Below are 10,000 nucleotides of genomic sequence, written 5' to 3' on the forward strand. Positions count from 1 at the left end.
AGAGAGAGGGAGAGGGAGAGAGAGAGAGAGAGAGAGAGAGAGAGAGAGGGAGAGGGAGAGAGAGGGAGAGAGAGAGAGAGAGGGAGAGAGAGGGAGAGAGAGGGAGAGAGAGGGAGAGAGAGAGAGAGAGGGAGAGGGAGAGAGAGGGAGAGAGAGAGAGAGAGAGGGAGAGAGAGAGGGAGAGAGAGGGAGAGAGGGAGACAGAGGGAGAGAGAGGGAGACGGAGGGAGAGAGAGGGAGACGGAGGGAGGGAGAGGGAGACGGAGAGAGGGGGAGAGAGGGAGACGGAGGGGGAGAGAGGGGGAGAGAGGGAGAGAGAGGGAGAGAGAGGGAGAGAGAGGGAGAGAGAATCCGAAGCAGGCTCCAAGCTGTCAGCACAGAGACCCATGTGGGGCTCGATGCCACGAACCTGAGACCGTGACCTGAGCCAAAATCTCAAGTCAGATGCTCAACCTATTGAGCCACCCAGGTGCTCCTAAAGAAGTTAGAGAATTTATTGACAAACCAGTGAAATAAAGGAAGAGTGAGCTGTGTGGGAAAAGAAAATTAATAATGCAGTTAAAAAACATACTGAGCATTTCTTCCTCCCAAATAAAGGGAGAACTATAGGTCTGGGATTTTTTTTTTTTTTCAAAGATGGAAATCCACACGGATGGGAAAAGCGGAGAAATGACAACACACAGGACTGGAAGCAGCAAAGCTGGCGGACGGTGCACTTGGCTGGAGCCAAGCTGGAGGCAGCAGCGTTGAAGCAGAAAACCAACCTGCGGAGTTCCCCAAAGTCTCGTGAACTGGCACCCACAGGTTCCTTTGGATCAGTTAGTTACCCACAGGGGGAGAACATAAATAAAAGCAGGATTTGGTGGAAGTTGTCTGAGATGGAACTGGATCCCTAGATCCCTCATCCACTCTGCGACACCAGGGGACCCCCCCTCCCCTTCCCTTTCTCTGGAGTGGGGGTGCTTAGCACTGGCGGTTGACAGGCTCGGTGAGGGCCATTCCACATAGGTGAGGAAGTGACCATTCACATACAGAATGTTGTATCCTTGCCCTTAGGACCCTAGCCCCCTTCTCCTCAGCTCCCGGAAGCTGACTGCCTGGCCTCTGCCGTCCAGCCTGGGGGCTGGGAGAGGTCTCTCCAGGGGTGACCAGCCCAAGAGGAAAGACCTAGATAGACACTCAACACTGGAGGAGCCCGACAGGAAGCCCCTCTGACCACCGTGCAAGGGAGCGTCCCACGGACAAGCCCACCACCCACTCGGTGCTTCCAGACAGCTTTGGCAGGGTCACCTGCCGACCCAGCACCAACCACGTACGTATAACCTGGGAGCAAAGGAACTTTAGGAAACGAGCTGCACAGAGAAGAGGCAGTAACTCAAAATTATTATTAATATTCCCAGAGAGGCAAGACATGAAACGTATTTGGCCTCCATGAAATAAGAACAGGAAGGAGTCCATCGAAAAGAACTATCTGGAGAATACAGCACCTTAAAATAACAGAATCAAAGTCACTGAAATTTTTATTATAAAATCAGTTTCAACTTATGTATTACCAATCCTATCATGTTCCTAAGAAAAAGACTCGAGGAGGCTTATAACACACGCACAGTGTAACCAGGATAAAAATAATTAATGAGAAAATGAAGGACCCAGAAAATAAAGAAAAGGAAGATGAAGCCGAGTATCACATTCATATGCAAAATTTGGTCCATGAGGTCCTTAGGAAGGGAATTATGCTTGCAGTACCCCAACTTAAAGGCAATACTCATGACTTCCATTGTCTTTACACCTTGGTTGCTTTCTGTTTGCGCTTGAGTAAATCCCGAGGACCACTCTGCCTGTGGAACGACCCACGTGCAGAAGACGGCCCCCTTCCTGCCCATCTGCACCTACCCTATGTGCCAATTTTATCTCCTGGGCAGGAAGAAACTGTCTTTTTTATTCTCCGTGACTGCTCACTGTCCCAAAGCAGTACCCTGCACCCAGGTACTTACGTAGCTTGTATTTCGTTAGCCATTTCTTCCTGCCTTTTTAGAAACGAAAGAAAAGGGGACACACCTCACTCGGGTATCTGAAGCCTTGTTAAAATATTATGCGAAGCTGGTCTAAGAATAAATCCCCTTAAAGAACCCGGGATGATGAGTCGGACTCTGCCAGCCAAAGCGGAGATAAAGAAAAATCATCTCATGAATCCTTTTGGGTTTGAGCCCATCATCTGTATTCAGTGACCCTAATGTTTCGCGTTCTAAGTTTTGAAATGAGAAAGGTGCATTCTAAACTTTTTAGAGAAGGAATTTAGTTCCGTGCAGTGGAAAGGCTGGGCAGAAGGGGGTAGATAATGAGGGAGGGTGGAGGACGAAAGGCCAGGAGAACCATTAAACAGAACCAGAAAAAGCAGTTCTCCCTCACAGAAAAATTTTGATTTTGAAATTTTACGGGGCGCCTGGGTGGCGCAGTCGGTTAAGCGTCCGACTTCAGCCAGGTCACGATCTCGCGGTCCGTGAGTTCGAGCCCCGCGTCAGGCTCTGGGCTGATGGCTCGGAGCCTGGAGACTGTTTCCGATTCTGTGTCTCCCTCTCTCTCTGCCCCTCCCCCGTTCATGCTCTGTCTCTCTCTGTCCCCAAAAAAATAAATAAAAAACGTTGAAAAAAAATTAAAAAAAAAAAAGAAATTTTACACCCCTATTAACATTTAAATTGAAAGGTATTGCTCGCAACTCTACACGGGAAACCAGGATATCTGCATTTAAGTAAATACCACTTAGAGAAGGAAAATATATATGGGCTCTGTATCTCTCTCTATTTGCTCTTTAAAGACAGAAAAATGATGATGATTGTAATTTTTTTCCCCGTTAAAAAAAAAACAACAAATGGTGAGGGTAAGTATGCGTCAGACCCTCAGGGATGGTAGAGTGGAGATGGGGGGGGGGGCGGCGCGGGGACACTGTATTAATGGCTCCAGAGACCATGGTGTGGAGTGAGCAGCAAGGCCAAGGTCCTCTGCGGGCCACATGGGTTTAGCCTTCTTTGCTGGAAGCTCTGCCTTCTGCATGATAGGATATGAGCACATCGCCCCGGCTGCAAGGGTGGAAGAGGGTGGGTGGCTAGTCATCCATTTACGAATTCATCAGTCCCTTGGGGTTTAAGGTCACAGGAACTGGAAGGTAGAGCAAGATGGTGAGGCCAAAACTCAAGTGTTTTTGCCCCAAGGGATCAGTCTGGGAGGAGAGAGAGGTGGGGGGGCAAGAAAGAGAGGGAGGGAGGGGGTGGAGGGAGAGAGAGAGACAGAGACAGAGATAGAGACTTGGCAAAGAACATGCCAGCCGTGGGATTAACTCAGGACAAATGGATTCAAATGAGAAGGAATATTCCAGGAACCAATTACGGCACAGCAACCATCTCTGAAGTGGGGGTCTGGCTCTGGGTAGCCACACAGAGATGTGACAGCTGGGGAGGGAAGCACGGATTCTGGGAAGCAGTCTGCCTGGTTCCAAACACTACCCTGCCACATTCTGGCCATGCGAGCTTGAGCAGTTAGCCTCTGTCTCTGGATCTCGGTCTCCACATTTGTGAGTGGAGGTTAGGACAGAACTTGCTTTAAAGGGTTTTTAAGAGGATTAAATCGGTTAATATGTGTCAACTGCTTAGAACAGTACCTGGCAAAACGCTAGAGCTACACAGGTGTGAATAGAGAGGGACGTCACTGAGAGTGGCTCCCTCTTTTCATGCTCCCGGTCTCTTGCATTTGTGGTATGGAAGCATAAAATGGGCCAAGTAACAAGTTGGGGTTAGCCCCTAATTAAACACTGGGTACCCAGAGGGAACAGCCTCCTGGAATCTGTTCTTATGCCTCTAAGGTACCTAGAAAAGCTGAGGGGAAGGCTTTCGTTTTCTTTTGTTTTCTTAATTAAAAGAAAATAAAAAAAACAAATAAAAGATTTTTTTCAATGTTTGTTTATTTTTGAGAGAGAGTGAGAGAGTGAGCAGGGAAGGGGCAGAGCACGAGAGGGAGACACAGAATTGGAAGCAGGCTCCAGGTTCTGAGCTGTCAGTGCAGAGCCTGATGCGGGGCTCAAACCCACGAGCCGTGAGATCATGACCTGAGCCGAGGTTGGATGCTTAACCGGCTGAGCCGACCAGGCGCCCCTATTTTTCTTTTTTATTAATACTGATAGGCATCCACCCCAGAGCGTGGACCAAACAGCGGGAGGGCTGCGGCAGCTCACAGCGGGGTGCTGCTGGCCCTGGAGGCTGTTTGAACCTGGGGCTGTCCCAATGAGCACTTGGCTGACTGGAAGGTACAGACACAGGCTAGACCACAACTCTGCTGTAGAGGTAATGAAAATCAAAACAGAAGTAGCTAATGGGGGACTTTGCCTACAGTTTTCTCTTAGAGTATAAGTTGACTCAGCATAATGTTGTTATATTTAAAGAATACTTTGGGGGGGGGGTGCGCCTGGCTGGCTCAGTTGGTTACACTTCCGTCCAACTCTTGATTTCGGCTCATGTCGTGATCTCATGGTTTGTGGGTTGGAACCCCACATTGGGCTCTGCACTGCTGGTGCAGAGCCTGCCTGGGATTCCCTCTCTCTTCCTCTCTCTCTGCCCCTCTCCTGCTCACCCTCTCTCTCTCTCTCTCTCAAAACCACACTTAATAAAAAGTAATTTTTACGTGAAAACAAAATAGCTCTCAGGTTTGACTTGCTCTGATCCCTGAAAGGCCCTTCAGAACTGCCCTCTGCCTGTCCCTGCATCTCCGTATTTCTCCAAGGCCCCCTGGGCTCGAAACTCAGTGGTCTGAGTGCCAGAGAGGCCTGGCGCTTTCCCCCCTTTCCCTGAGGGCACAGCGCTCTCTGCCAGCGTGGCTGCCCCCACACTCCGCCTGGCAAGCTCCTCCTCATCCCCAAAGGTGTCGCCAACAAGCAAACGCATGGGACACTTCAGCAGACGCTGGTGTTCGGTGCCTGGGCTCTTCCCACATGCCTTATTGTAATCCTTCCAGTAAATGCAAGCTTGTTCAGGGCTGTGCTCACGTCTGGGTTTTTTCGTTTTTGTTTTTTGTCCTTCCCGTCCCCGGCACATTGCCTGACATAAACAGGTGCTCAATAAATGTTGGCTAAATGAGATCACCATCCCACCCTGCAACGGTTACTAAAACTGAGCGCACCACAGAATAAAGCAGGGCGAGGAGGATGTACCTGCCCAATTCAACGCGCTTTGGTGACTCATATGTCACCGGGATTTGCAGCCAATTTCTCTCTCCTCCAATCTTATTTTTAAACGCCAAAAGTAACTATCACTTAACAATCCAATATAGTTGTTTATTGCATACAAACAAAACATCAGTGTACATCCAGGTTCCAGATCACAGAGAGCCGTGCAGCATGGGGGGCTCCTTACCACAAAGTTTAATGACACATAATACCCCACAGGTTAGAACCCCATAGACCTTTCCACACTGACCCCCAAGTCAGGAAGAGATCGTGGGGGGAAAGGTAGTTGCTATAGAACCAAGAGGTGGTTTCTGGGTCAGAAGACAGGCTTGAAGCTTCCTCCTCCTCACCCCTACCTCCGGATCAGAGAGCTGCCATATATAGGGATATTATGTGATGATGCCATATACAAATCACATCCATCGTCAAAACAATGGGAGGCAAATTGCAAAATGTGTACTCGCCTGATGAGAGCTGGGTCAGCAGCTAAACCAAGTGTCTGGAAGAGAAGGATGAAGGGGGAGAAAGCCCAGAAGTGAGAAGCAGAGTCCCACACAAAAAAAAAAAAAAAAAAAAAAAAAAAATCACAAGACTCCCTTCTCCCTGTAGTCCCACGGCTACATCAACAGCAGAAACCACAGAAGGGAATGACAAAAAGGGAATTCAACTTAGCCAAGCAAACACACCTGGGAAGACCAGCTCAGCACCTGGCCCTCTGTCCCCAGGGTCTTCCTACTGTGAGTGATGAGCTAGACCAGTACAATCTGCCATTCCATCTTGAGAGGCTCCCACGTCTCTTCCTCTCTATATCACGTGTCACCGACAGTTGCTCTGAGGGCACGGGACAGAAATCAGGGTGGTTGGCAAGCATGTGTCCCCAGAGAGTCCCCACAAAGCAGTCAGAAGATGCAAGCTTTAAAGCACACAGGCAGCTTACAGGGTACTATCTCTCCAGAGAAATGCTGTAGGCGCCGGAGAATGGGCTAATGACAAAGAACATGAATAGCCTGGGGACGATAAATGGGCATGAACGTTCATTGTGCATTTACTATGTGCCTGCAGCGGGTTGTGTAATTTACATAGGACACGTCCATTAAGCCTCTGAATGGCTCTGTAAGGTAGCTGCTATTTTTCTCATTTCGTAGACTTAGAACTCAAGACAAGGGAATTTCAACCAGTGACACAAAGACCAAGGTCACCGGCTAGGAAGAGGCAGGTCTGGGAAAGGTCCCCAGTCTGCCTGTGCCCTTTCCACTTCTCAGACCTTTTCAGATTCGGTGCCACTTCAGACCCCAGAAGAGAATTTAACATTCAATAAGAATGCAATGGAATATGACTTGGCTATTACAAATTATTCTTTTGAAGAATGTCAATGACGAGGGCAAGTTCATAACAGACCATTAGATGAAAAATAACACACAGATCCACTTATTCCATATGACCCCTACAGTGCAGGTGTGTGCCCATGTGCATCGAGCAGGCACACCTACACGGGAAGTGCAAGGAAGTACACGAGACGTCAACAGGGAGAATTTCTGTAGGCCTGCAACTTCTGCGGGAGCTTCCTGGGTGAAATCTGAAACCTGCGCCCATGTGCAGAGGATGGGGAGAGACTGAAGAGAAAGGCAGGCCCCTCCGTGTTGGTAGGTGACAAGTTTCATAACCAAAGGAACTTACTGACGAGGCTTGTCTTGGCCGCACAAGATGAGCCGACCTCCACACTTGCCCATCAAATCTTACAAGTTCATGTAGAGGCTTTAACTGGGTTCAGTCACATCTACCATCCAGATGGTCTCAACACCACATCACCGACTATCTTCAGGCTGTGTCCTTACAGCAGCCTCTGGGAGCAGGAAAGGCAATTAGAACCCACTGTCCCAAGGACAGAGGACAGTTCAGAAGCCTCTGAGGGCCAGGGTCCGGCTCATGGGTCAACCAGTGGTCACGTCCTCTAGGTGACCTCCTCAACACTTTCTGGCTTGTGATCTTTTGGATTTTGTTTCTTTTCTGCAATGGGAAGGTGTACTTTATCAGATGTTGAATTCTTTGGAAGATTTGAACTTCACCGTTTTTAAAGTTCTAGGTCCAAATAACGAGGCCACCTGCCCCAATCCGAACTATCACAAAAGATAGTGCTATCTGGCCCGGCCACAGATGCCTTCTGATGAGTCCCGCCTTTTCAAAGACAGACTACCATGAAATAGTTTCTGATTTCTTTTTATTTTTAATTGTTACTTATTTATTTTTTTAAGTAGGCTCCATGCCCAGTGCGGAGCCCAATGTGGGGCTTGAACTCAATGACCCTGAGATCAAGACCTGAGCTGAGATCGAGAGTCACACACTTAACCGACGGAACCACCCAGGCGCCCCTCTTGTTTCTCTTTTCATGGTGAAATTTGAAGACCTGCTATGCTCCTCTCTGGCTAACGGCGTGGACTGCGGAAACATCCGCCACCGGAGGACAGAGCTTCCCTCACTGGGCAGCCCCAGCACAGGCCAGCGGGAGCCGATTGTCAGGAATGGGCTCTACGATGTCATTGCCCACGCCGGAGTTACCCCAGAACCTCTAAAGACTCACACAAACGTCTACAGCCATCTCCTTACCCCAAAATGTCCCTCCAACCCCTGAGATCCCCGGGAACAAAGCACAGCAGTACCTGAACAGCACGATGGCCGAACAAAATTAACAAATGAACAAAAACACTGAACGTTATGTTAGAAGAACTGCATTTGAAATCTGGTTCTCCACGTACGGGCTGGGTGCACCGTACGGGTCCCAACTTAACTCTTAGTTCTGAGGCGGCACAGCTGAGAACAACAGGTGACGAGCCCCCTCCCTCCATCTTCTAAAGCTGGCTTGTCCAGCACGGTAGCCACCAGTCACACGAATACCTGAAGCTGCTACTGAGTCCTTGCACTGAGGCACGTGCACGTGGAAAACACACACCAGCCGCCAAAGGCTCAGTATGAGTTTTCACCAAATATTGCAGGGATAATGTTTTTTATTGATTACATGGTGATAAATGGATTAGATAAAATGTTATTGAGATTAATTTTACCTGCTTCTTTTGACTCACTTACCATGGCTAAAAGAAAATTCAAGATCAGAGGTGTGGTTGGCGGTATATTTCTATGGGACAGCGCTGTTCTAAGAGGTGGAAGACCTGTGCTAAACGTGCCGCCAGGGGCCCCAGGCTATTCTGCAACCCGTGGAGAGCTCAGCACCTTCTGTCTGCATATAACAGGAGGACTCGCCCTTCCCCCATGTCTCTGACAACACCACTTGAAGCTGAGGAAAGGGCGCGGAGAACACCACTCGGAGAGCCACCCGCAGGGACCCAAGACTTTGGAGGACACGGGATGGTACCTACATGTAGCCTGAAAAAATGAGGCAGGAAGTTGGTAAGAGCCACCTGTGGCCACAGAGTGGTGACAAAGCCACGCATCCAGAGTTTGGCTAGGGAAGGACCCGGTGCTTTCTACCTGGGCCACGTGAAGGCCAATGAAGAGTAAGGTTTCCTTAAAAGGCTCCATTTAAGATTTTACCCGTAGGGGTGTGATGATTACAACAGAAAGAGTCTCCTTGGGGGAGGGGGTGGCCTAGGGGCTAAGGAGGAAGTGGAACTGGGTCAGCTGGAAGGCACATGCCTGTATCGGGAGGCAACAGTGCAACAGTGCATGTCCATCCTGTCCCTGTGAAGCTTCCCCAAAGGAATCACAAAAGTGCCCTCCAGAAGACAGAGCCGCCACCAGAGCCCTGCCATGTGCAAGGCATCAACTCAGATAGCAATCGCACCCAGCACCAGACCCCAGGCGCCGTTCACCCTCCTCCCTTCTCCTCCCCCAACCCCGGGGGAGCCAGAACTAGCAGGGCTCAAGGGCAGCAAGGGGGGTACAATGAGACTACAAGGCTGAACGCACCTTTCCTCTCACTGTGGGTTTCCAAGAGCAGGGCAAACCCAAGCTAGGAAAGGGAGAAGACTGAAACTAGGCGCAAGGTTGAAAATCTGCTGTCAGGTCTGACTCACATTTTAATTTCTGCAAATGAAAATTTACTCATACCTGAACGTTACCCCCAAAAAGCCGTGCGCTCTCCCACAGATGTCATCTCGCAATGGGGATGGGAGATCAGACAGAATGGCCTTAAGAGGCTACAGTGAGAAAAAGACAAATTTGTAGACGGCAGCCTTTTCTTTAAATTGGTTATAGGTAATCTTATACAAGTCATATCTTCCCCACGAACGATGATGATAAAATGAGCATTTTTCCTATGCCAGGTATGTCCTAAGCACTTCCTACACACGACCGCATTTAATCTTTCCAGCACACTGATGAGTTTATCATTCCTCTTTTACTGAGGCGATAATAAGTAACTTGCCCAACCCAAGTCAGGCAGCTTACAAGTGGGAGATTCCAAAACCCAGGCTTTGAATCACTGTGCCCTACCGCATCCTAGGAGATCCGCGACAGCACTTTGTAAACTCTGAAGCGCTACCACAAATGCCAGTGATGGTTTATGTTCATTGCCAGGCCACAAGGCTGAGGAACAGATACAACGGACCTAGTGGACATTGTTGGTGTCATCTAATGTGTTTTTACCAGGCTCAGGGCACAGCAGTTATTGCAAACAACATGGGAAACACAAGACCGATAACTTCTTCCCCCTTAAAAATCTTTAAATTTGCAATGCAGGGAAAGTTTGTTTTCTAATTTGTAAGTATGATAAACGAAGGGGTCTGAGGAACGTGAGCTCACCTCTGTCCACATACAAGCAAAGGTGTTTCCCAA

The 10,000-nt window shown here is 49.0% G+C and overlaps 1 protein-coding gene and 1 long non-coding RNA gene across 3 annotated transcripts in view; one reads left to right on the forward strand and one right to left on the reverse strand.

The window, feature by feature from the left end:
* LOC131508881 (uncharacterized) overlaps nucleotides 1-8,265 on the forward strand; it is a 10,407-nt gene extending 2,142 nt beyond the window's left edge. The window contains exon 2 of one of the 2 annotated variants that reach the window (XR_009260193.1): nucleotides 7,468-8,265. This is a non-coding gene — a long non-coding RNA (uncharacterized LOC131508881). Of the gene's footprint in view, nucleotides 1-636; nucleotides 2,431-7,467 lie in introns of those variants that run through there. The other variant, XR_009260192.1, reaches the window with a different exon arrangement.
* Nucleotides 1-10,000, reverse strand: part of TMEM178B (transmembrane protein 178B) — a 379,754-nt gene that overhangs the window by 39,965 nt on the left and 329,789 nt on the right. The window lies entirely within an intron of this gene.

The sequence above is a fragment of the Neofelis nebulosa genome, chromosome 4, assembly GCF_028018385.1.
Source record: "Neofelis nebulosa isolate mNeoNeb1 chromosome 4, mNeoNeb1.pri, whole genome shotgun sequence".
NCBI classification, from domain to species: Eukaryota; Metazoa; Chordata; class Mammalia; order Carnivora; family Felidae; genus Neofelis; species Neofelis nebulosa.